This window comes from Peromyscus californicus, unplaced genomic scaffold, assembly GCF_007827085.1.
Source record: "Peromyscus californicus insignis strain IS unplaced genomic scaffold, ASM782708v3 Scaffold_12__1_contigs__length_115047231, whole genome shotgun sequence".
Taxonomy (NCBI): domain Eukaryota; kingdom Metazoa; phylum Chordata; class Mammalia; order Rodentia; family Cricetidae; genus Peromyscus; species Peromyscus californicus.
In genome coordinates, this window is record NW_026294413.1 from 27,148,380 (window position 1) to 27,158,042 (window position 9,663).

Genomic DNA, 9,663 nt, shown 5'->3' on the forward strand with positions numbered 1-9,663 from the left:
TGCCATGCAGAGAAGGTCAATTGTTTCACAGTTCTTTCAGATATAAATTATCCACATATTCCTACTGGTATCCTTTTAAAGACCTACTTATAAGACTGGCATTTGCCCACAGCTGAGAACTTAGATTTGGGAATTTTTTTTTTTTTTTTGGTTTTTCATTTTTTGAGACAGGGTTTCTCTGTGTAGCTTTGCACCTTTCCTGGAACTTGCTTTGTAAACCAGGCTGGCCTCAAACTCACAGAGATCCACCTGGCTCTGCCTCCCGAGTGCTGGGATTAAAGGCGTGCGCCACCACCACCCGGCGGGAAATATTTTTTAACATTGACCAATAAAAGTGGCCCACAGTATCTCAATTGGCTGTACAAGCAATGTGGGCTGTACTAAAGAACAAGACAAAGTTATTCACTCTGTCCATACCTGTTCATTGTAGCACTTAGGATCTTAGCTAGAATAATAAGACCACTGAGCTGATCAAGAGGATATAAGTAGCAAAGAAAGGAGTCAATGTGTCGTTTTATGCATATAATATAATTGTATACATAAATGACCCTAAAAAGTCCACTGGGAAACTCCTACAGCAGACAACCACTTTCAGCAAAGTAACAAGACATAAAGTTTACACACAAAAATCAGGAGCCTTTCTATAAACAAATGAGAAGTGGACTGAGAAAAAAAATCAGGGAAACAATACCTTGCATCATAGTCTTAAAAATAAATAAAATGTCTTGGAGTAACTCTAACAAAACAAGTAAAAAAAAACTTGTGTGATAAAATCTTTAAGACATTAAAGAAAGAAATTGATGATTGTTAGGATTTTGTGGCAAATGGAGGGCCAAGGAATGCATCAAAGATTACAACATATAACAGACTTCACACAAGAGGTATTTTGGCGATTGGGGAACATGAAAGGCAGCCTCTGAGCTAGGATACAAAAGAAGGGGCACAGGCTTTATAAAGGGTATGTGACTCCTGGCAACAGTGGAAATGTGTTACATTTGGCAGCTGATGATAATGTATCAAATGGCACTATGACAATGAAGGTGGCTTGGGGATCACCTGGTTCTGAAATGTGGGTGGTTCTTGGTTTACCAACAAAGATGGTATCAGAGATAGAAAGATCTCTGTTGTGAAATATTATTTTAAGTGGACAAAGATATGTTACATTTGTTTATGTTGCAGAGTGTTACATTAACTGTGTGAAGGTATGTTTCATTTTTTTATGCTGCCTTTGTTAAACTACGTAAAGATGTGTTACATTTGTTTCACCTTGCCTGCCTAAGGCACCTGGTTGGTCTAATAAAAACTAAATGGCCTATAGCTACGTAGGAGTGGGGTAGGCAGGGCTGGTGGGCAGAGATAAGTAGGAGGAGAAATCTAGGCTCAAGAGAGAAGAAGGAGAAGAGAACAAGGGAGAAAGAGAGGGACATGCCCAGGCCAGAAGGCAAACAGCCACCAGCCATCCATGGAGACAGCAGAAAAGTAGGACGTATAGAATGAAAGAAAGGTAAAAAGCCCCAAAGCAAAATGTAGATGAAAAGAAACAAATTAAAATAAGAGGTAAGATAGGGCCATGTATTCATAACTAATAAGAAGTATCTGTGTCATGATTTGAGAACTGGTTGGTGGCCCCAAAGAAAAATCCTGGTACATATCTCCCATGATAATGGATTGCTAGAATTAACATAGTAAAAATGTATTGGGTCAAAGACATCAATATAGTGTCAGATTCCAAAAATTTGATAGAAGAGAAAATGGGAAATAGTCTTGAACTATTGAATAACTTTGTCTTGTTCTTTAGTCTTGAACTCATTGGCACAGGAAAATACTTCCTGAACAGAATACTGATAACACAGATACTAAAGATCAACAATTAATAAATGGGACTTTATGGAACTTAAAAGATTCTGTTGACAAAGGTCACTATCATTTAGACAAAGTGGAAGGCCAAAGAATGGGAATGATTTTTAGCAAATATATATCCAACAGAGAGCTAATATTTAATATTTATATATATATATATACATACATATATTTATATATATATAAAGAACTCAAGAAACTGGACATCAAGAAAATAAGTAACCCAACTATAAAACGGGATATAGTTCTAAACAGAGAATTCTCAAAAGAGGAAACAAAAATGGCCGAGGAACACTTAAGCAAATGTTTAACATCCTAGTCAACAGGGAAATGCAAATGAAAACCACTTTGAAATTTCATCCTATATCAATCAGAATGGCCAAGAACAATAGAACAAGTGACAGCTCATGCTTGTCAGGTTGTGAAGTAAGGGGAACACTCATCCATGGTGGAGAGAGCACAAACTTGTAGAGCTACTATGCAAATCAGTGTGACAGTTTTTCAGGAAGCTGGGACTAGACCTACATCAAAATCCAGCTATACCACTCTTGGGCATATACCCAGAGAATGTGTCATCTTATGAGCCAGAGACTGCTGTGGGATAATGCTTTTGTACACTGGTTTAATAAAACACTGATTGGCCAGTAGCCAGGCATGAAGTATAGGCGGGGTGAGCAGATTAAAGGAATGCTGGGAAGAGGAAGGGCTGAGTCAGGAGTTGCCGGTCAGACACAGAGGAAGCAAGATGACAAGGCAGAACTGAAAACAGGTTCCAAGCCACGTGGCTAAACACAGATAAGAATTATGGCTTAATTTAAGTGTGGGGGCTAGTCAGTAATAAGCCTGAGCTAATAGCCAAGGAGTTATAATTAATATAAGCTTCTGAGTGATTATTTCATAAAGGCTGTGGGACTGTGAGTGAGAAATTTGTCCCGACTGTGGGCCAGACAGGACACAGTGAAACTTCAGACTATAAGAGACACTTGCTCACCTATGTTTATTGCTGCTTTCTTCATAATAACCAGAAATTTGAAATAGCCTAAATGTATGTCAATGGATGAATTGATAAAGAAAATATGGTTCATTTACACAATGGATTATTTCTCAGTCATTAAATCAAATGAAATCTTGAAAGTCACACATAAATGGATGGACTACAAAAAAAAAAAGTCATCATGAGACCCAGAAAGACGAATGTATTTGCTTGTAATGTATTTGCTTGTATGTTGATGTTAGTTATGTGTGGATGTTTGCTACTAAGATTTCAAAAACAACCTACAATCCATATAACCACACAGGTTAGGTATAGAGTAAGGGACTAAGCAGGAGGGATGTGCAAATAGAATAGATATTTGTAGATATTTGTGGATGAAGGGGGACTTGACTGGGAGGAAAAATTGGGAATGGAAAGGAAGAGGAAGCAAATACAGGGAATAAAAGGAAAGACAGGTATAACTCAGGGCCATAGGAGTGGTCATTTGGAAACTTAATACAGTATAAGCTTTCTAAAAGATATATGTGGTGGTATTGTGTTCCCCAAAATACTGTGCACCCTAATAAACTTATCTGGGGTCAGAGGACAGAACAGCCACTAGCTACAGAGGCTAGAAAATGGTGGCACTCACACCTTTAATCCTAGCATTCCAGAGGCAGAAATCCGTCTGGATCTCTGTGAGTTCAAGGCCACACTGGAAACAGCCAGGCATGGTGACTCACGCCTTTAATCCCAGGAAGTGAGCCTTTAATCCCAGGGAGTGATGGCAGAAAGCAGAAAGATATATAAGGCGTGAAGACCAGAAACTAGAAACTTTTAGCTTGGTTAAGGTTTAAGGCTTTTGAGCAGCACAGTTCAGCTGAGATTCATTCTGGATGAGGACTCAGAAGCTTCCAGTCTGAGGAAACAGGATCAGCTGAGGAGTTGGCCAGGTGAGGTTAGCTGTGGCCTGTTCTGTCTCTCTGATCTTCCAGCATTCACCCCAATACCTGGCCCTGGGTTTGTTTTTATTAATAAGAACTGTTAAGATTCATGCTACAGATATATGTATATGAAGGTGTTCTAAATAAAAGTATTTAACATTGGGAAAGACAGAGCCACAACTTTGCATCTCTTATCACTCAATGAAGCTTCAGTGCCTAGAATGAGCTACATCTATTTGAGTTATTGCCACAGTGGTCCAGGGGGAACACCCAAATAATCTAGGCTGTTTTCAAGGCTATTGATTGCTCTCCATAAACTGATGGTAAAGATAACAGCTGTTGCTGATAACACCACCTACAAAAGTTATTGAACATTGAGAATTCAAGCTCGTACCTACCTAGAACCTTTATTCTTATTGACTGATGTTCATGGTACTGGAAACTACTTGAGCAGAGTACTCTACCAAAAGAAAAAGGCAAACACAAACACTTGCCCCTTGATCTATAATGATTTGCCTGCAGGATGAGCTAGCACAATAGTGGCAAAAAACTTTCAGGGTTAACCAACCAATATCCGGTTGGATTGAAGACTCACTCCATGACAGAGAACCCCATTCCTTAGACTGCTTGCATAGCCAAGAATCTGAGACTAGATAGCCCAGGGATCTAGTAGAAAATCAAATATTACTGTTCTGTTAAAGGAATATTTCAATAAAATGACTCCTGAAAACATTCTGCTGTCCTCATAGATCAGTGCTGCTCTCATCCATCATCAGAGAAGCTTTCTTCTGCAGTAGATGAGGATGAAATACAGAGACCAACAACTAGACAATATGTCAACAGTGAGAGACCTTGGAACTCTCATTCCTCAATGATATATCTCCATCAAATATCTCCCCTAAGGGTTCAGAGAACCCCATGGAAGAGAAGGGGGAAGATTGTGTAAGCCAGAGGGAATGGAGGACACCAAGGAAAAAATGGCTTCTAAACACAGCAGGACACACCCACACATATGAGCTCACAGTGAGTATGGCAGCATTAACAGGACTTATCACTAAAAGAAGAAGTACATGCATGTCTTTATCCCTAACCCAGAAGCTGTCTCCAATTGATTACCACTGACAAATCTCAGCCAAAGTCTCTTTGGGGATAAAACCACTATTAAGACCAGATCTTATGCCCAGAAGAGGATGGCCAAAAGAAAAGAAACTTAATGGAATCTTTGGAGGTTCTTTGTCTCATGATCTTTCTTTAGTATTTTTTTAACTTTATTGTCTCTTACATATATATTATGGCTTCCGGTTTTGTGTTTCTGTGGGCTCCCTTTGTGTGCAAAGATGTGGGTCTCTGCATCGATGTGTTTCTTGTGCTAGTAATTTGGCTGGTCTTTGTTTTGCCCTATTTAGGTTTGTTTCTTTTTGTTTTATCTTTTTATAATTTAGTTTATTATTATTCTTTAGATGGATGTTTATATTATAATAAGAGACAGAAAGTGTTTAGATTTGGACGAGAGGGGAAAAGTATTATGGTTTCTATTGCTGTAAAGTGACACCATGACCATGGCAACTCTTACAGAAGAAAATGTTAATTGGGGTGGCTTACACTTTTAGAGGTTTAGTCCATTATCATCATGGTGGGACATGGTGGCATGCAGGCAGACATGGTGCTGGAGAAGGAGCTGTGTGTTCTACATCTTGATCTGCAGGCAGCAGGAAGTAAACTGTCTCACCGCACATTGCTTGAGCATATATGAGACCTCAAAGCCCCTCCATAGCGATGCACTTCCTCCAACGAGGCCACACATGCTCCAACGTGGCCACATTTTCTAATAGTGCCACTCTATATAGGCCAAGCATTCCAACACATAAGTCTATGGGGCCATATCTATTTAAACCACCATAGGAGGTGAGGAGGAACTGGGAAGAGCTGGGGGGGGGGGAACCTTATTCTGAATATATTGAATAAAAGTATATATTTTCAATACAAGAATGAAAGGAATATCCAGCTACTGTATCTTTTCTGATATTATTGGCTGTGTGTGTGTGTGTGTGTGTGTGTGTGTGTGTGTGTGTGTGTCTGTGTTCTTTGTGCTTTTCCTTATTTTTTGTATTGTCTTGTTTTTCTTGTTGGCCTGTATATGGTCTAAAGAGAGAGGGAGAAAAGAAAAGGCATGGAGTTGAGAGGATGAGGAGATGGGAAAGATCTGAGAAGAGATGGGGTAGGGAACCTATTATTAGAAAATATTGTATGAAAAGTTATTTTCAATTAAAAAAATAAGCAGTCACATCATGGAGATGTAGAGGGAAAGCTAAGAATTGCTACACAAAAAGTATAATAAAATAACTTCCTTTTGTCTGCAAAATTTAGCATCCACACTGGCAACAACAAACTACCTCTGTGACTCTCACAGCTCCTTGGTGAGAGCCTAAGTAGGGTAAGCTCTCAGCTTTTCCTGCCTAAAGAACGTAAATTGACATTTCCCTCACCTTGTCTACTGCCGAGAGTGCCAAAGGAAGGTACATACAAAAACATATATGAACAGAGAAATAGAAGTATCAGAAATGACTTTCGTATAAATTTTATGTCATGACGTTACTGTTCAGAGTAAGTTCTCAGCATGTTTTATCTATTTTTGTGTATTAAAATGCTTATTATTAATGCAGGAGTTGGTATAAACTACAATTTATATTAACACCCAATGCATTAGGATTTAGTTGGATAAATAGTTTTGAAAGTTTGTGAATACTTTTGATAGACATACTAATAAAACTTTAAATAATCCTATGTCTGGTCTCTACCATAAATATCAGCAGACATTACACATAAATCCCTATTGACTATGAATTCTTTAATAGAGCCTCAGCATCTCCTAACAAAGTATACATCAAAAGCTTTGAAGTTTATTCAATCTGGACAAAGTATATTCCAGGCTCATTGGCACAGTGTGCAACTTATATTCACATTATATGTTTTGGGATCTGTAATTTAAGCCTGATTGATTTTTTAAGCTGGTCTAGATAGTACATTGCTCAATGAGTAGTCATATTTGTAGATGAGTCTGCATTAGATATATTATTTTCTTGGCCTTTGAACAAACACAGATCAATATTAGGACATATACCTATTGAAAGTGTGTTCAGTGTTGTTCAGTCATTATGTGGAATAGTAATTTCATGCCTGCTTATCTCTGTATTTTTGTTCAAAAGAAACAGATGTTGAAATCATTTCTTAAAAATTGTTTCTTATTTTTCTGACAATATAGTATAATCACCTCTTTCTCCCCTTCCATATACTCCTTCTTGCCCTTTTTCTGACTTAAGGCCTTTTAAAAATTGTTGCTGCATACATACACACATATTCTAAATATGGAAGTATAATCTGCTCAGTTTGTATAATGTTATTTGCATTCATCTTTTCTATTTCTGTGTAACCCAGATTGACCTTGAAGTGAACTCAATAGGTAGCCCAGGCAGGCCTCGCGCTCAAAACCGTCCTGTGTTAGACTGCCAAAAACTGGAATCACAACCAGGTGCTACTATACACGCTTGTACCATCCTTTTCTTCCTACACTCCAATCTGAGAAAAATTATTTATGTATGAATAAGGGGACACATGACAGAGTTACTTTAAATGCATACCTAATTTCAGTAGATACAACTTAATTTGCTTAAGCTTTTTCTCTTAATTGAGTGTTAGATTAATTTTGGTTTAAATATCGTTTAGAATCTTTTCATGATTGAAAAATCAATGATTTCCTTAGATTTAGTACTATTTTTGAGAATATATTGGAAATGTATCACAGATGAAGTTCTCAAAGAAATAGATTGCTGATGAAGAAATTTACATGAAAGGTGTTTATTGAAATATGCCTTTTGGAACATGATGGAAGCTAGGTTGAGGAAATGAAAGAGTTGAAATTCAGCTGTGTTATAAGAAATACTCGAGCTGTTCTAAATGAAGGCAGATATTCATATTCCTTCATGGGGTGTAACCCTTAAGATGCAGCTTAATTCTAGGAAGAGGATATGGATATGGTAAGGTACCTCACCACAGGGCACTATTGCACAGGAGTCCAAATGAAAGAGATTGGTATCCAAAATACAGAACCACTAGGGAAGCCTTCAGGAGTGATATGGTTGACATAACCCAGAATCCATTATATTGTAAAAATTAATTATAAGTTTCCTAACTGCACTGATCTGATTGGTAATAGAATTCTTCTGGAGCACCAGTCATTAATGGGAATTCTCTACATACATTTACCTTCACTCTTCTATGTCTTCCTGTCCTTTCTGCTAGGTTCTTTGGTTTTCCTCTTTTAGCTACTGCTGTTTCTAGATAATTTTTTCCATAATGATTTTGAGTCCTTCAGGAATGCCTAGTGAAGTTTCTACATCTTACTCTCACTAACCTATTTGTTTCTGGTCCCGATTTGAATCCCCTAAAAGAATATTATTGTATTAGACTGTCACTGTACAAATATGTTGTGTGGACAAATATCCTGTTCCTGAACCCATTATGAGTAGGTCTATATAAATAAATAGCTTCAAGTCTATGACATGGCCAAGTTAATAAGATCACAGAGCACATAACATGGTGTTTTTGCATATAAGGAACTTCCTCAAAGGAGGACTCTGTACAAGGTAAACAATGTTATGCTTGGCAGGGGTCAATTTAAACAATAAATCACAGTTGGTATATTCATAACTTTTCAAAGGGGATCTCTTTTGAAATTCTTTTGATTCCCACAAATATTTGATAATTCAAGAGTTCTCAGTTTCATTATGCACCAAAATATCCTACAATGGTAACTTCAAACATGGACTTCTTGCCAACAACAATAACAACAAAACCACCCGGGTTAGTTCCAGGTGTGTGGAAGGAGGGGTTTAAAAAAGACACTTGGATGTTTTAAAATGTTAGAAGAGTGATTATTCCAAACTCAAGTTTTAGGAACAACTCCCAAAATGATGCCATGAAAATGGATCTGATAAAATACAAGCATAAGAAGATCATTAAAAGGCATACAAAATTTGTATCTCACAATTTAAAACTTGAGTCCTCAATTCTATATAGATAAATTAATTAGAAAATCATTAAAATTGTTCAAATTTTTAGGCTAAGTTTTTTCTGGTCTTGAACTTTCATGTAGAAAGCAAAAATAGATATAAAAATCTTCAAACTGAAATTTTCATTACCTTAATTTCTATATTTATTTAATTTTTCAGTTAATCAGTTCTTCAAGGAAACAAAGCATAACATTTATTCCAACAAATTTTGCTCATAAGAATATTAGATTATGGGGAATCTCTATATTTATGTATTCCTTGAAGGGTTTTTTGATAAGTTGACTTTCAGTTTTGAGAATCAATTTTTCTACCAGTACTGAAGCTCACTTACACACTGAACTACATAAAATATTGTGCTTATTTCTCTGAACCCTGTGTAGTAACTAATTTGTTATACTGAATTCTGAGTGACATGCATCATTTAAAAAGACACCTCAAGACTCTGTTGTGTCCAGCAGGAAAAGTAACTTGGTGACACACTGATTACTCATTGTTATTTCCTACATGGAACATGTTCAACACTTTTCTAGGTGAGCTGTACAAACAACAACATGAACAACAGTAACGCCACTGATTGCACAATATCTTAAATTCTGTATATAGTGGAGATAAATGTTATCTGATATGTGTCCTGAACTAAATTGGTTTATTTTTCCAAAGCACAAATGTGGCTGATCACAGTGAAGATGTCGGGAAAAGAAATCTGTAGAGTTAGATCCTATGGACTCATTAGCATAGGGGAAATCTACACTTGTGAACACAGACAAAAACCTAGCTTTTCAGAGCACAATGAGTGTGAGTGGCAGAACTATTTGAC